We start from the raw sequence: 5423 nt of genomic DNA on the forward strand, positions 1-5423 counted from the left end.
TGCCACATGCCTTATTTATTGACTCTGCTGACAGATCACCACCATTGCTAAAATCACCAACAATCAGGTCATGGTTCACTACCAGACCCTGAACTCTTCTGACACAGGTGACAGGTTCCTTAAGGTTTACAGTGATTCCTCTCCATTAAAGTAAAACCAGGAAGAATGTGGAAGCCATGGCTGACTGGTCAAGGTCACAGCCTGCCAGAAGCCTAGCAGCTTTATCTACAAGCTTTGCAAATGGAACCACCTCCCTCTAGCAGAACTTCCTGCTCTCTACCTAGCCTTACCTGGAGAATGTCCCCAGGCCTGGAAAACTGACCTTACCAAAAGCTGTCTTTGAAACCAAATACCTGAATCATCTTTAACTTTGTCCTTGGCACAGATCCCTGCTATGAAATCTTGTCCTAGGAGCTCTGCTATAGGACCCTACAGCCACATCCTAAGCCTTGTGATAGGGGTTGCCACTTAATGAAAATTAGGGTTTGTCCCCAAGCTCTGGATATATTTCTTATACTCTGGAATAAAATTGAACTTATTCACTGAAATCTGTATCCTAAAGAGCTGTCTGCATTCCTGCTCATGGGTCACTAAATATTTCTGTTGCCCCATCTGCCCCTTTCCCCTCTGGATCTGGTGGCCAACAGGCCCAGAGGGAGAGGACCCCCACATAAGTCATTGTCTTTTACTTTTTATCTTTGGTCTAGTTAGATGTTTCATAATTCCTGGAATATTGACCAGGGATAATTGTTGTACAAAAAACTAGAGTGACATCGAAGTTAATTAAAGAAAAACTCATTGTATCCAACACCGTAGAATGTCTGGATTGACAGGAGATTCACAATTCACATCACATGGGCCAATCACCTGGCCAGGAGATTATGCCCCAAGAAGAAGGACCACCCTTAAACATGGGCTCTCCTTAAGTCACACTGAAGTAGAGATTTGTAAAAAAATTCCACTATGATGAAATATTTTACTTTTCCTTCCTTTATTCCTACATGCTAGCAAGGCTCTTACAGAGCACAGCCATGCTGCTCTAAATTACTCTTCCTTCTTTCACTGCTCTAAGCATGATTGACACAATGGCTTTTATTGTTTAGTATTTGTTCAAACCCCTCTCCCCACCATGGGGCTGTCTGCCACTGTGTGACTCATCTCTGCTCTGGCTTACCTCAAGTTCATGGCTGTTTCCCAACACTTGTTGGTTCACAGAGGGAAAATACCAGACTCCTGATGACGTGTTGATGGTCCTCTTGAAGGATCTCATGCTGGCATGATTTTCAAAGTTTAGAACTGTGCTGTACCATATGATCCACTGGAAATACATTCAACAAATCCCTAGATCTACACTGAAGTACACCTCTACACACCTGATGACAATACAAATTGAAAACTTAAATGCTCCCAAAGGAAACATGGAAAACTTTTTCTGACTTCTGACAGCTATTCCTTAGAATCCAACAAAGTCATAAACATTATCATTAACAAGGTAAAAACTGTGATTTACCCTGAGGAACAGTGTTTTCTTCCTTCATTGGAGGTATCCCAAAGTCTCCATGCAAACACTGTCACTGACACCACACATGACAAAGCAATGACTCTCTGAGGGATGTTAGTGTAGTAAACAGTCCTTTTATGAGCACTGGTACCTGTGTTCATTCATGCACCTGCACTATGTTCCATGGAAAATATTGGAGAGGTAAGCATTTCCTTGTACCTGTCTCAGGAAAGAGAAGATCTTAAAATGGAGAATAAATAAGAACTTTGTTTCTTCAGTGATTGTTCAGGAGCTGACCTCCATCTCTGTGAGCATCTCTATCCTTGCTGTGGCTGGACGGGTGGGATTATTGCAACTGTAGATTTCTGCTTAACTTTCTCTTCCCCCTACTGCAGCTTTTCTGAAGTCAACATTAATGGTCAGGAGAGTGGCATTGTTTCATCTCTTCTTTACTCAATGATGTCAGTGATTTCTTCATTCCAAGGAAATGTCCATTTCACAGCTTAACACTTAGTTGAAAATGAGTTTTACTTGACATCTATGAATGGAATGGCTGATTTTTAACTGATGAATGGAGACTGACTCTGGAAAACAATATATGAGGTAAGCTGCAGACTAAATAAGAGCTTTCAAAGACAAAAGTTTCAAAGGAATTGGTGTGTGCAAATGGTTTAACTGTGATGGTGTATCACCACGGTTTCAGTGTGCATAAGGGAAGCTGGTCAAGGCTCAGTTGCATCTCTAGTTTCTGCTTCCTTATTAAAATAGGGAAGATACACAAAATTATGAATATATGAACTACTTTGGTACCTGGGGATTTTTCCATATATGTGTGTAAATTGAGTTCTTTATATATTTTGGAAATAAGCCCTCTGTGAGATGTAGAGTTTGCAAAGAACTTTCACATTCTGTAGGCTGCTGTTTTGTCCTATTGACAATGCCATTTGCCTAGAGAACCTTTTTAGTTTCATGAGGTTCCATTTATAAATCGTTGATCTTAGTTCATGCACAATTGGTGTTATATACATGAAGTGGTCTCCTGTTTTAAATTGTTCAAGGCTCTTCCCTATTTTTTCTTCCATCAGGTTTAGGGTAGCTGGATTTATGTTAAGGTCATTGAACTACTTGGACTTGCGTTTTGTACATGGTGATAGATATGGATTTATTTGCAATCTTCTACATGCAGACATCCAGTTATATAAGCACCATTTGTTGATGATACTTCCTATTTTCCATTGTATACTTTTTGATTCTTTGTCAAAAATCACATTTCCATAGGTGTATGGATTTATGTATGGGTCTTCGATTACATTGATCAATCCTTCTGTTTTTTCCAATACCGTATGGGTTTTGTTACTATTGTTCAGTAGTACAGCTTGAAATCTGGGATGGTGATAACTCTAGAAGTTCTTTTATTGTAGATGATTCTTTTAGCCATCTGGCTTTTTTGGTTTTCCATATGTAGTTGAGTATTGTTCTTTGAGGTCTGTAAAAGACTGTGTTAGAATTTTAAATGAGATTACATTGAATATGTATATTGCTTTTGCTATGTTTACTATGTTAATTCTACCAATGCATGAGAATGTTAGATATTTCCATCTTCTGATATCTTCTCCAATATTTTTCTTCAAACACTTGAAGTTCTTGTCATACAGGTCTTTCACTTGCTTGGTGAGAGTTACACCAAGATATGTTATATTATTTGTGTCTATGTGAAGGGTGTGGTTTTCTTGATTTCTTTCTCAACCCATTTGTCATTTGTATATAGGAGGGCTGGTGATTTTTTTCTGAGTTAGTTTGTATCCAGTCACTTCACAAAAGATGGTTTAACCTGCTGAAGGAGTCACCTTGCAGAACTTTTGTGGTTGCTTATGTATATAAGGATGTACATGTATAAATTGAGGTTCATATTTGTGATCAGAAAACTGGTTACTTTTTTGAAATATATTGTATTCTATCACGTTGATGATCTGTATACAATTTTCTCAAAAGCTGATGGGTTCTCTTTTTGCAACTTAATTTACTTACATGGTTTTCCGAATTATAAATTTATATTCTTGTCATTTTAAAAATGTAGTAATTTTACTTTATGCATCTAGTGTTATAACTGCCTGTATTTCTGGTGCCACATTGGTGTAGTGCCACAAAAGCCATGACAGGGCAATCAACTTGGGGAACTGTTGTTACAGATGAACGTTACTGACCATGTTGGTGCTGGATTTGAACATGAGTCTTGTGAAGAGCCATCTCTCCAACCTCCAATTTGTATTTCCTAATACATTTTATCATTGAGGGAAAATGTTACATTTTAAAGATAAAAAAAGTGTTTCCATGTTCACTGTTTATGTTTATATGCCATAATGTTTTACAATGGGTGTGATGTTGACCAAGAATGATACAGCTGTATCACTAATACACTTGCATCATGAGGTGAGGGAAAGTACATAAAGTACAAAATAATAGTCTGAGTTTTCTTTGCAGTGTTCTTTAGTACTGTGATACTGTAGTGTATCCTTCCATAGAAGAAGTAGAGACTCAAATCATTCTAATGCTCCGGCGATTAAGATTTTTTTTTGGTTTTTTGAGACAGGGTTTCTCTGTGTAGCTGGGAATAAAGGCGAGTGCCACCACCGCCAGGCTGAGAAGTATTTTGAAGACAGCAGTGTTCTCCTGGTCTTCACTCCAGGCTGCACAGAAGTCCTCTCCATGACTTCTCAGAGTAAAGCTCTAAAAACAATTGAGGAATTGGCTCTCCAGACTCTCCTGCTTTTCCAGGTTGGAATTGGGACTCTGGCCAACATTCTTCTACTTGTCCACAATTTCTCTCCCATCTTTACAGGCTCTCGACTGAGGACCACACAGGTCATTGTCACCAACTTGGCCTTGGCCAATGCCTTCCTTCTCCTCATCACGGTATTTCCAAATAAGATGATGGGCTTTGTTCCAAGGAAACCTCCAACTAACCTGCAATGCAAAATTGAGTTCTTCATTCGCCTGGTGGCTCGAAGCACAAACATGTGCTCCACCTGTGCCCTGAGCATCCATCAGTTTCTTACTCTTGTTCCTGGTCATTGGGGTAGGCTGATGCCTCGAGGAAGAACCCCTGATGTCCTGAGTTATTCTTGTTACAGTTGTTGGTTGTTCAGTGTCTTAAATAATGTCTACATTCCAGTGAAAGTCACTGGTCCACAGAGCACAGGCAATGACACTAACAATAACAGCAAGTGGGTCTGCTCCACATCTGGATTCAGTGTAGGCAGGGTCATCTTGAGTTTTTGCCATGATGCCACATTCATCAGCATCATGGTCTGGACCAGTGTCTCCATGGTGCTTCTTCTCCATAGACATCACCAGTGTACCCAGCACATTCTTACTGCAAATCAAACCACCGAGGCCATGCTGAGACCAGAGCAGCCCACACCATCCTCATGCTGGTGGTCACATTTGTTAGCTTGTACATCCTAAATTTTATTTGTGTAATCTTTCACACTTTTTTAATGGACTCTCGTATCTGGTTGAGGCATGTAAATGAAGTTTTGACTGCAGGCTTTCCCACTGTTTCTCCCTTCCTGTTGATCTTTAGGGATCCTAAGGATCCCTGTTCTGTGCTCTTCAACTGCTGAAAACCACAGTCAACATGACAAACATAGAAGACAGCTTTACTAGCAGCAGTACACACTCTATTAAGTAAAAGTTGTTTGAAAATCCTTCTTCATGAAGCAGACACGTTGACTCACTGAACTTATCCCAGCACTGGGGAGATTGAGCCAGAAGGATTGCAATGTAATCAATGGCATGTTAGGCTGTACAGTGAACTCTAGGCCAACTTGTGATAAGGAGACCCAGTTTCACAATTCCTCATATACACCCTAAGAATGTAGATAGTAAATAAATGAGAGAAAGAAGAAAGAAAAAGAATACC

General features: G+C 39.7%; 1 pseudogene; it reads left to right on the forward strand.

Moving 5' to 3' along the window:
• Window positions 1-4207: 4207 nt before the first annotated feature.
• LOC143271938 (vomeronasal type-1 receptor 4-like) lies at window positions 4208-5124 on the forward strand (annotated as a pseudogene).
• The last annotated feature ends 299 nt before the right edge of the window (window positions 5125-5423 follow it).

Source organism: Peromyscus maniculatus, chromosome 1 (genome assembly GCF_049852395.1).
Source record: "Peromyscus maniculatus bairdii isolate BWxNUB_F1_BW_parent chromosome 1, HU_Pman_BW_mat_3.1, whole genome shotgun sequence".
NCBI lineage: Eukaryota > Metazoa > Chordata > Mammalia > Rodentia > Cricetidae > Peromyscus > Peromyscus maniculatus.